Source organism: Panthera pardus, unplaced genomic scaffold (genome assembly GCF_024362965.1).
Source record: "Panthera pardus isolate Hobbes unplaced genomic scaffold, ASM2436296v1 HiC_scaffold_27, whole genome shotgun sequence".
NCBI lineage: Eukaryota > Metazoa > Chordata > Mammalia > Carnivora > Felidae > Panthera > Panthera pardus.
Window position 1 is genome coordinate 113,629,347 of NW_026526843.1, and position 12,586 is coordinate 113,641,932.

General features: G+C 43.3%; 1 non-coding gene across 1 annotated transcript; it reads right to left on the reverse strand.

Moving 5' to 3' along the window:
- Positions 1-5,757: 5,757 nt before the first annotated feature.
- Positions 5,758-5,864, reverse strand: LOC128774048 (U6 spliceosomal RNA). Its single transcript, XR_008418512.1, has one exon. It is a non-coding gene; the product is annotated as a U6 spliceosomal RNA (small nuclear RNA).
- Between the last annotated feature and the right edge of the window lie 6,722 nt (positions 5,865-12,586).

Here is a 12,586-nt window from a genome sequence, read left to right on the forward strand (position 1 = left end):
AGAGCAGTGCTTCTCAAATTATCTGTAGGACAAAACAGTTTTGAAAGAATTTCTAATCTGTTGTCAATCAATACATTTTAAAGCACAATAACAATGAATTATTTTTATTTTTTTTTAATGTTTATTTTTTGAGAGAGAGCACGAGTGGGGCAGGGGCAGAGAGAGAGGGAGACACAGAACCCGAAGCAGGCCCCGGGCTCCGTGCTGACAGCTCGGAGCCCAGCACCGGGCTAGAACTCGCGAACTATGAGATCATGACCTGAGCAGAAGTCTGACGCTTAACTGACTGAGCCACCCAGGCACCCTAACGATAAATTATTTTTAAAAAGTAAAGTAATAAAAGGGCATAAAATACAAACAACCAGGGGCGCCTGGGTGGCTCAGTCCATTGGGCAACTGAATTTGGCTCAGGTTATGATCTCTCGGTTCATGAGTTCGAGCCCCGTGTTGGGCTCCGTGCTAACAGCTCAGAACCTGGAGCCTGCTTCGGATTCTGTGTCTCCCTCTCTCTCTGTTCCTCCCCGGCTCGTGTTCTGTTTCTCTCTCAAAAATAAATATTTTTTTTAAAATGCCACCATTTTTATGGGTAGAATCAAATGAAATTATTCTTGAAAGTTAGCAAAAAAGTCTCCAAATGCTTACTCCCATTTCTGGACTTCCCTCATGCGGACCAGTAAAGAGCAGTAGATGGGCCCAGTCCTCAGTAACATTGATTTGGAGGACATTAGACCAGAGAAAGAGAAAATGCATTAAATCAAGTAATCCTTGCAGCAGAGTAAGAACTAGCCCTTAGGTCTTTATACTTCTTATGTTCAACTCTTGTTAGCTCTAAATTATATGATTTAGGTTAGATTTATGTTAGCTTTCAATGCTATAATTTGGAGACTTCTGTTTAATTTTTAAAAGGAGTCAGTGCCTTTTGGAAAGCATGATAGTTCATAGCTGTTATCCATGGAAAAGCTGGCTTGAGGTGCAGCATTTGGCTTGTAAATAGCGCATCATTTCTTGGATTCCTTCGTTGATTGATTTAACACGTATTTGTTCAACAAACCACAGCGTACCAGACGTTGGACTGGGTCCTGGGGATCCAAAGAGGAGCGAGCGAGAGATTCCACCAAGGAGGGAAGGTAGTGGCTCCCAGAAAATCTTCCTGGAGGAAGTGATACCCAGTGGGACCCAAGGCATGAATGCATGAATAACCATCCCCAGCGTGAAGCAGGGGAGGCTGAGCAGAGGGTAGTTTGTGGGGGACAGTCAGCAGTTAGTCATGACCCTTCCAGGGAACTGAAAGTAAAATCTGGCTGGAGCTGAGTGGAGAGAAAGAGGCCAAGGTGGTGTTGTAAAAACAACACAGGGATCAAATCGTGAAGCCCCGTCCACTCCTGCTAGGCCAGGCATGGTACCGAGGACCGGTAACAATAGCATCACCTTCGAGTTTTCGGAAATGCAGATTCCTGGGCCCTACCCCAGATCTGCCGAATCAGAATCTGCATTTTCACAAGAGCCCCAGGACATCCTTAAGCTCAGTAGAGCCTGAGAAGCACTGCTTTGAGATATATGCAGGCTAATTTTTTTTTACTGGCACCTTTATCCTGAAAGATATGGCTAACTAGTCTAAGGTTTTTGGGCGCTGAGTGTTGGCTAAACCAATATCCCCTGGCATCCTTGCCTGCCTTTGCTATAGGTAACAGGCAGATGAGCATGTAGCTCAATGTAGTCTTTTGTAGACCCCTTGCAGCTGGAGAAAGGGCAGAGCAGCTTGCTGGCAATCTACTAGGGTGATTTTTGAGAAAGCTACTGCTTTCCTGATTAAAATAACGGATATGTCCAGCAGACCCTTTTGCCATTTCTTTCTGCCTTTAATGGGGATGTGGTTCCTTGAGCTGTGGCAGACTTCTGTTTATTTTTTTAATTTTTTATTTATTTTTGAGAATGAGCATGCATGGGGGAGGGGCAGACAGAGAGGGGAACAGAGGTTCTGAAGCCAGCTGTGTGCCGACAGCAGTGAGCCCAACGTGGGGCTCGAACTCACGAAAGGCGAGATCACGACCTAAGCTGAAGTCAGACGCTCACCTGACAGAGCCACCCGGGTGCCCCCAGCCTTCTTGATCATAGGAGAAAGGCTAGTGCTAGCCCTGACTTGTCGGACGGCAGAACCTAAGCCAGGAGATAGTTCCTCCAGAAACTATCTGTTGGGTTTTTTGTTACTTGCAACCGAACGCAATCCGGGGACTAGCCCAGAATGACAAATCATTAACATATACGTTAGTATTCTGTTAGTACATATACAAAATTCAAAACAATATTTGCTTACACAAGAGCTCCATTTGCTGCCTTCTCCCCTACAGAAAAACTCAGCGATCCGCAACCTAGGCGACAATGGCACTTACCACAAAACACCAGGAACTCTGTTTGCAGTCTGCCTTTCTTACTGTGGGACTTCCATCCTCATGATAGTTGTGAAATTCCACTCAGCACATCTGCCCTCCAGGTCAATAGGCCACTTCCTCATTGGTAAGAAGCCTTCCTTGAAGTCCCACACCACACTTCAACATGCCGCGTTGACCAGGCTGCAAAGGAGGCTGTACTGTTGTGTTGTTTTCTGGTTTACCAGTACTAAACTAAAAACCAGAACTCTATGACAAAGTAAGTGGGAGAGAATAGATGCTTGATATCCATATATTTCTTGAAGATTCTTTTCTTAAAAAATATTTTTAACATTTATTTATTTTTGAGAGACAGAGAGAGAATGAGCAGGGGAGAAACAGAGAGGGAGACACGGAATCTGAAGCAGGCTCCAGGCTCTGAGCCGTCAGCACAGAGCCCGACGCGGGGCTCGAACCCATGAACCGTGAGATCATGACCTGAGCTGAACTCAGTTGCTTAACCGACTGAGCCACCCAGGTGCCCCATATATATCTGGAAGATTCTACCACAAGCAAGTTTGCGTTTCAGGAAGGTCATTCTGATAGTAGTGTGGAGAACAGGTTGTAGGGAAGAAAGACTGGAGGTAGGCCACTGATGAGGCAGTAGAATACTCTAGAGGTAACAAACTACAGACCGTAAGATGGCCAATTCTGGCCCACTGATTATTTTTGTAATTGAAGTTATATGACAACATAGGAAGGCCATAAACTTAGATATTATTTATGTCTGTGTAGAGGAAGAAAATACCCTTCTCTCTACCCTTCTGAGTTCTTGGCTACAAAACCTATAATCAAGTACAGATCAACAGGAGAAAACAAACAGAAGTTCGATAACATGTATACTTTCTGTATAATGGGAGAGACCCAGGAAAACTGAGTAAAACTCCTTGAAATGGCCCAAGTCACTACTTTAAATACCATCTTCAGCTAAAGATGAAAAAATGATGTTAGAGTTTGGGAATAAGCCAGTTATGGGAGATTACCAGGAAAAGCACAGTAAACAACAGTTAGATTGGTTAGGCAGACTTAAATTGGTGCCTTCTCCATTTATAAAGGAGTTTCTAGAGATTTAGAGTTCCTCATCTTTTCCTAGTACAGAGAGGGAGACCTTACCAATGGCAATTTCCTTTATAAGTGTGAATGTCCTTTAGAAAAAGGTTAACTTCTGTATTTCCAGAGATTCTCCTGTGTCTACTCTTGCTCAAAAATAATCAGCTCAAAATAATCCTTCCACCAAAGAGGCACATTTGGGGGTGACAAATTCTGCTCTCCTTCAGCTGCATTCTATGACAGCAGAGTTGAGCAGTTTTGACAGAGACCGTCTGGAACTTATAAACTCCCAAGTATTTACTTTCTGGGCCTTGACAGCAAAAACATGCAGACTTCTGCTCTAGAGGAGGGATGGAGAAAATGAACACTTCCAGAAGACATCAAGGAGGTAGAAAGGGCAGGTGATTGTTCAGTGTAGGGGACTGGAGGCAGAGTAGAACTCTGTCTTGAGTAGGCAAAAAGTCTTGAAATCCTAAACCAGGCCCAGATCACTGCCTCGCAGATACACATTTATTTTCACTGAAGTACAGTTGAACGTACAAAATCCTATCAGTTTCAGTCGTACAACATAGTGAGTCAACATTTATAGACACCACAGTAAGTGTAGTTACCATCTGTCACCATACGACATTATTACACTATTATTGACTATATTCCCTATGCTGACTTCTCTGTGACTATCTCTGTGAGTCTGTCTTCTGTTTGGTTTATTTATGTGGGTTTTTTTTTTTTTTGGATTCCATGTGAGTCATATGGTATTTGTCTTTGAATAATTTCACTTAGCATAATGCTCTCAGGGTCCATCCATGTTGTTGTAAATGGCAAGATTTCACTTTTCATGGCTGAATGGCATTCCATTGTGTACGTATACTACGTCGTCTTTATCCATTCATCTGTCAGTGGACATTTAGCTTCTTCCATGTCTTGACTATTGTAAATAATGCTACAATGAACATAGGAATACACCTATCTTTTTGAATTGGTATTTTTGTTTTCTTCAGATAAATACCTAGAGATAGAATTGCTGGATCATGGGGCGCCTTGGTGGCTCAGTCAGTTGAGCGTCCAACTCTTGGTTTCCGCTCAGGTCACCATCTCATGGCTTTGTGGGTTTGAGCCCCGTGTCGGGCTCTGTGCTGGCAGCTTGGAGCCTGCTTGGGATTCTCTCTCTGCCCCTCTCCATTCATGTTGTCTCTGCTCTCAAGGTGAACCAATGAACTTAAAAAAATTGCTGTATCACATGGTAGTTGTATTTTTAATTTTTTGAGGAACTTCCTACTGTTTTCCATAGTGGCTGCCCTGGTTGACATTAGCACGAGTAGTGCACAATGGTTCCCTTGTTCCCACGTCCTCACCAACACTTGTTATGTCTTGTCTTTTTGATATTAGCCATTCTGACAAGTGTGAGGTGATACATCCTTCTGGTTTTGATTTGCATTTGGTGATCAATGTTGTTTAGTATCTTTTTATGTGTCTATTGGCCATCCATATGTCTTCTTTGGAAAAATGTGTATTTAGATCTTCTGTCCATTTTTTTTGAACTTTTGAATAAGATTATTTATTTTTTTTCAAGCTTCTCTAATTTATCTTTATTTTTTTTAATATATGAAATTTATTGTCAAATTGGTTTCCATACAACACCCAGTGCTCATCCCAAAAGGTGCCCTCCTCAATACCCATCACCCACCCTCCCCTCCCTCCCACCCCCCATCAACCCTCAGTTCTCAGTTTTTAACAGTCTCTTATGCTTTGGCTCTCTCCCACTCTAACCTCTTTTTTTTTTTTTTCCTTCCCCTCCCCCATCGGTTTCTGTTAAGTTTCTCAGGATCCACATAAGAGTGAAACCATATGGTATCTGTCTTTCTCTGTATGGCTTATTTCACTTAGCATCACACTCTCCAGTTCCATCCACGTTGCTACAAAAGGCCATATTTCATTCTTTCTCATTGCCACGTGGTATTCTATTGTGTATATAAACCACAATTTCTTTATCCATTCATCAGTTGATGGACATTTAGGCTCTTTCCATAATTTGGCTATTGTTGAGAGTGCTGCTGTAAACATTGGGGTACAAGTGCCCCTATGCATCAGTACTCCTGTATCCCTTGGATAAATTCCTAGCAGTGCTATTGCTGGGTCATAGGGTAGGTCTATTTTTAATTTTTTGAGGAACCTCCACACTGCTTTCCAGAGCGGCTGCACCAATTTGCATTCCCACCAACAGTGCAAGAGGGTTCCCGTTTCTCCACATCCTCTCCAGCATCTATAGTCTCCTGATTTGAAAAATATGGAACACTTCACGAATTTGCATGTCATCCTTGCGCAGGGGCCATGCTAATCTTCTCTGTATCGTTCCAATTTTAGTATATGTGCTGCCGAAGCGAGCACTTCTGTCCATTTTTTAATGGGATTCATATTTTTTTGGTGTTGAGTTATATGAGTTCTTCACATATTTTGGATATTAACCCCTTATCCTTAGCAGATATCTTCTCCCATTCAGTAGGTTGCTTTTTTGTTTTGTTGATGGATGGTTTTCTTCACTATGCACAAGATTTTTAGTTTGATGTAGTCCCAACTGTTTACTTTTAGTAAATGCAAGTTTATATGGGAAGGTTCTCGTGAGACTTATGGTTTATCATTATGTATAGTCCATGAACTAAAGAACCAGAAAGACTAATTTAGGTTTTGAGCTCTTGGCTTTGATGAATAAAGTGAAAGGGGACCAGTGTCCATTTGAAAAGGGAAGAGGATGAACATGGAGGTGTGGAGTATCTGCAACATGTCAGACATGGTGCTAGAAGTGTATTTATGCTACTTGTTAATAGCCAGTGACAATTCTTTTTAATTTTGGTTTTTGATGTTTGATGGTTAAACACATTTTTTAGGTATCAAATAAATTATCTAACGTAAGTTATGGTTTGTTCTTGTTTTGTATCTGTATTAAAGTTTGTAATTAAAAAAATTTAGGAACGTCATAAACTCATTTTTAAAAGTTGGAAAAGAGGGTGGCTTACTCAGTCGAGTGTCCAACTTCGGCTCAGGTCATGATCTCACAGTTCGTGGGTTCCAGCCCCACGTCAGGCTTTGCGCTGACAGCGTGGAGCTTGTTCAGATTCTCTGTCTCCCTTTCCCTCTGCCCCTCCCCTGCTTGCACACTCTCTCTGTCAAAAGTAAATAAACGTTAAGAAAATAATAAAAATAAAAAATAAAAATTGGAAAAGAGAAAACAATGGGAAAAAAGCCATACTTTACCATTAGATACAATTGCTATTAATTCAGTGTCTTCTCTTTTTATCCTCCTCCTTTCCTCCAAAAGATTAAATATTAACTTTTAAATTGTGTTTTTCATACAGTTCCATATACTGCTTTTTCACTCATATCACAATTTTTTTTTGTCATTATCTGCTTTGTATCATTTTGGGTTAAAAAAAAAATTCAACTGACTACATTTTGAAGATCTTACTGGCTGTTTTCAGTGATTCATGAATGGCAGCATCCAGTCTAGCAGATAGAAAGAAACTCTTGAAGATCTGTACAAAAAGAAGGACTTTGACCAGTAGGAGGGAGTATAACTGAGCCAGTGTGAGTTCGCTCCTCGGGGAGTCACTGATACGCCAAGTGGAGCTGTGGCCCAAAGTAAACGTTATCTGTAGCAAGTAAAAGGATCATGGGAGGGGCGCCTGGGTGACTCAGTTGAGCATCTGACTCTTGATTTCAGCTTAGGTCATGATCCCAGGGTTGTGAGATTGAGGCCCACATCAGGCTCTGCAGTGAGAGCGGAGCCTGCTTAAGGTTCTCTCTCTCTCTCCCTCTGCCATTCTCCCCTGCTTGTGCTCTCTCTCTTAAAAAAAAAAAAAGTGTGTGTGTGGTGGGGTGATCACGGGGAATAACTTCCAAAGCCATGACTCACTGAACAAGAGTGGATGGGTTCCTTTTATTTAGGGTTAGGATGAATCTTTAAATTTTTTTACCATTTATTTATTTTTGAGAGACAGAGACAGAGCATGAGCCGGCCGAGGGGCAGAGAGAGAGGGAGACACAGAATCCGAAGCAGGCTCCGGGCTCCGAGCTGTCAACACCGAGCCCGACGCGGGGCTCGAACTCATGAATCGCAAGATCATGACCTAGACCGAAGTCAGATGCCCCAAGGATGAATATTTAGATAGGGAAGCCATGTCATCAAATGCAGAGGCAGGCATAAGACTGAATGCGAACCTTAAGGAAACATGCCCATACACACTCCATATGTTACGTAAATGAGGCTTGTGCTCCTCCTTGGGTGGAGATTTTAATATTATAACGGGGTAGAGGTAATTGTCAATCATTCTAGAGGTCAGTCCATGGTCCATCTGTTTGGTTCTGTGTCAGGCGTTACGCTCAAACTGGTCTGGGTGGTCTGGGCCCGTTGGAGGTCTTGCCAGGGCCGTCACTGTGGCTTGATGGGTGGTTTTGATTTTCATTTGCCCGAGTTAAGGGATAAGCTGTAAAGAGGAACTTAAGGACAAATGCGGGACAAAGGTTGCTGAGTATAAACAGGTGGGCAGTAAAGGTCAGGTCTTGGGGTCTAGCTGGTGACAAATCCGTCCCTCTAGTTTTATTGTGCTCATTCTTTAGGGGCACAGGGTGAAGGTCTACATTCTACAGCTACTTTGTGCTGGACGTGGGCATGGTCAAAGGAATTGATGGAGGTGCAGAGTTTTTCCTCAGCTAGTCTTAGGTATGTCTGTGTCTCGCCAGCCTTAACCCCAAGCTGTTCATATCCTTGTGTTACTGCCATCTGTAGTTTGATAGCCTCCCTGCATTTGGATACATGATACATACAAATCAGACCAGACAGTGAAATATGCAAGGTCCAAACAGCAGTAAGAGCAGTAGGATTATTCGTGGCCCCAGGAAGGGGAGAAATCATACAATTCTGGGTAAGGCTGTTTTAATAGACTGCCGACCTCATCAGGGGATCTTCCTTTTTGGTTGAGAGTATGTAGCCAGGCTGTCTGATCAGATATTTTTTTTTTTTAAATGTCGATTTTATTTTTGAGAGAGAGAGCACAAATGAGGGAGGGGCAGAGAGAGAGAGAGAGGGAGACAGAGGATCTGAAGTGGGCTCTGCGCCCAATGCAGGGCTCAAACTTACGAACCGTGAGATCATGACCTGAGCCAAAGTCAGAGGCTTAACCGACTGAGTCCCCCAGGCGCCCCTGATGGAAGATTTTTTTAATAGCTATTTCCACTTCACTTCAAGTGTTAATCCAGGTACAGCATGAGGTATTCATTACTGCACATGCCCCTCCTTCTTCTGCTAATAAGGCATCGAGAGCTAATCGGTTGTCGAGTGCTACATTGGCTAGAGTTTAGGGAAAGTGCTAAGTGTTTGAGCGCATTTCCTGTATTTTTAGCTGGAGCTTCGATGGCATCAGTTAGGTTCCTTAGAGTGACTTCATGATAGATAAAACCTCCCCAAGGGGCAGCTAGTCCAACAGCCAATCCAACACCAGCCAGAATCAGTCCTAGTGCTCTTGTTCCCCAATGGGACGACTGAGTATGATTACGGATGGTAATTCCTCTGGGGCTAATTAGACCCAACGTTCACCGTCCAACAAACTGGACATTATCAAGGAATACATGAGCTACAGCAAGGAGTGGGAAAATAAAAGTTCTAGCTGGGGAGGCGCCCCTTGGGGGTTTATGATGGGGTGATCCAAGAATGGACACACCCTGTAGATGCACAGGTGACGAGGGCCTCTTTTGAGTTAAACTAGTGAAACAGTGTAGGACCCCAGCTTGGAGAGCCTTTGCATGCAGGAGACAAGGGTCCAATCGATGTGACTGCACAATTTACTTTATCCTAGGCCATCATTCCAAATGCCTTGAGTGGTAAGTAAAGCAGCTCCCCAGTAACCCCTGGGTTTTTGATCAGGCTTGTTCACGCTCCGCACTGATTTTCTCCACTGTCCCGGAAGTACTGTGCTATTTCTTTTCTGGATACCGATGAGTTTCATTTGGAGAGCAATTGTCATTAACATTAAAAGTAAGAGGAACTATAGGAGTCGGGTCCTGGTTACCATTACCTATCTTAGGAGTGCATGGATAGCACAGCTTTTGCTTTGAGGTGTGCTTTCCGTATCCTGTTCTTTCCTTCTCTGTATCATTAAATAACTAGAGTAAGATGGACGCATTTCTCTGTGGGAATGGCTTAGTTGTATAGCTATGGAAGGGGAGCTTTCAACAGACTTAAGGGAGCTCATGATGAAGTTAATGTTATGGTCATTTTGTATCAGATGGAATACAGGCCATCCAGTTCTGATTTGTGGGTGCTGGTGACGTATCCAACAGTTACTCAGTTCGTTTCTCTTGGCTGTGATCCTTCTGACATCTATGAGGGAGTTAGCTCCCAGGGGTGCTTTAGTGTGTTTATAGCTCCTCGTATCGCTATGATAATAGCAACTGGGACTAACATGAATGCGTTCATTTTATTTTTATTATTTTTTTAATGTTTGTTTATTTTTGAGAGAGAGAGACGCAGAGTGCGAGTCGGGGAGGGGCAGAGGGAGAGGGAGACACAGAATCTGAAGCAGGCTCCAGGCTCTGAGCTGTCAGCACCGAGCCCGATGCAGGGCTCGAACTCATGAACTGCGAGATCACGACCTGAACTGAAGTCAGACACTTAACCGACGGAGCCACCCAGGTGCCCCAGGACAGTGTTCATTTCAAAATCAGACCAAGGTAGGAGAGATTAGAACATAATCTATTCTGCCATGTACTAACAATAAGCTGTGGCATTTATCACCAACCAGTCACAGAGAGAATGATTTAATCTATTCGATGGGCCTGGTAGCAAACAATAAGGCCGAAGAAACCGGAACAGTGGAACTAGTATTATACAGATGGAGATTACTATAGTTGGAATGTGAGAGCCCTTACTGAATGAGGCTCTCCTTACCTTGTAAGTGTCTCTGGAACAGGAGTTTCAGGTCAGTGAGTGGCTCACAGGAGTATCTGTTGTCATCTGCTACTGTTTAGAATTTCTTCCTGGGCCTCTAGTGCAGATGCCTTTTTACTCTCCTCTGGTGGATCCAAGGTATGACTCTCTAATTTTTAAGGAAGAGTGTATGGTTCCTAGTACTAGGCAGGGCCCTGTCCAGATAGGGTATAGTCGATCCTGGGGTGACCCATGTTCCTATGCTTTTATGTACACCCAGTCCCCACGTCCATATGGGTGAAGCTTAATTTCAGGAGGTGAAAACTTTTATATTTGTTGAGTGTATCCACAACCTATTGGAAATTAATTATATGCTTGACAGATCTCTGGAGGTGAGGAGTCAGAGGTTTTTGGAAAGGGCCTCACATAAGTCTTTTCAAATGGGCTGAGCTTTTAGGTTTTGCCCTTCTGGGTAGCTCTCATTCTAGTGAGAGCTGTTGCTAGTAACTTGAACCAATTTTCCTGTGTTTCCTGGAACAACTTTGCCGGGGGCTTTTTTCAGGGTTATGTTAGCGCATTTTGCTTTCCCAGAATATTGAGGCTTCCAGACAGGGTAAAATCTCACCTTGATATTTAAGGCCTTGGCCACCTCAGAAATAATTTTTGATATGAAGGTTGGCCCATTATCATTTTGGATTGATCTTGGCAATCCAAATTGAGGAGCTCCATCCTTTTTGAAGGTCTTTGTTACATTATTAGCTCTTTCCATCCTACAGGTAAGGCCTCAACCCATCCGGTAAATCTACCTACAAACACTAAAAAGTATCGAAACCCTCCAGGGACCACTGGCATTACAGTAAGTGCTGTTTTCCGATCTTTCCCTGGCATTGTCCCCTGGATTTGAGCTCCTCTAACTAGAGGGGGTAATGGAGGTCTGGTTTGTACAACATTTGTCTGGCAATAGGCACATTGGTTTGTTATTTTCTCAATAGTTTGTTTTATCCCTGGGGTGCTCATGATCATTATTAACCGTAGGTATAAAGCTTCTTTGCTACAATGGGTTGAGTCATGTGCACTCTTAGGGAGACCCCCAACATTCTGCTTAGGTACCCAGATTCTCCCATTGTTGTTTATCATCCTTTCTCTGATTAGCAGAGCCCACAGATAGCCCAATTTTACAACCTCTTCTGTCTCCTCCTGGGAGCAGGATGGAGTAAACTTCTATAGTGGTAGAGAGGGAGTTAGTGGCAGTTGCAAAATCTCCTTAGAGTTGACAGCCCTTTTTTGTGGCTGCATCAGCCAGATTATTTCCCTTTGTTACTTCTGAATTTGCTTTTTAATGGCCTCTACAGTGAACCACTGACATTTCTTTAGGCTTCTGTATAGCTTCTAGCATATTGAATTTCTCTCTTCTTGCCATATTGAATTTCTCTATTCTTGCTGTAGTCCTCTTTCCCTCCATGTGGCTCCATGGCATGAATTACAGAGAAGGCATATTTAGAATCCATGTAAATGGTTACCACCTTGTCTTTACCCAATTCTAATGTTCTCGTTAGTGTGGTTATTTCTGCCTTTTTGGCTGGGCTGCCTGGGGCCAGTCTTTTAGCTTTACAGAGCATTTAGGGACATTACTGCATATCTTGCCCTTTTTAGTCCATTTTCTTCTTTTGTTTATTTGAGAGAGAGAGAGAGAGAGAGAGAGAGAGAGAGAGAGAGAGAATGAGCAGGGGAGGGGTAGAGAGAGGGAGACACAGAATCCAAAGCAGGCTCCAGGTTCTGAGCTGTCAGCACAGAGCGAGCCTGACATGGGGCTCGAACCCATGAACTGTGAGATCATGACTTGAGCCAAAGTTGGATGTCCAACCGATTGAACACCAAGGTGCCCCCATTTTTAGTCCATTTTCCATAAAACTGCTGCCATCTGTAAACCAGGTATCTTCTGCAATGGACAGAGGTTCACTCCGGAGATCTTTGGAGCAAGAGTAAATATGATCAAGTACTTCATGATTGCGGAGTAGGGTGGCAGCTATATCTGGGAGTTATCTATCAGCATGGCCTGATGTTGTAACATTTTCTTTTGGGACAGCCACAGATGTGCCTAGGTTTCCAGAAAACTAGAAACCTGGTGTGGGGTCCAAACAATCATAGGTTGACACATAGTTTTTGTCCAGAGGCACATGACTGCTACAGC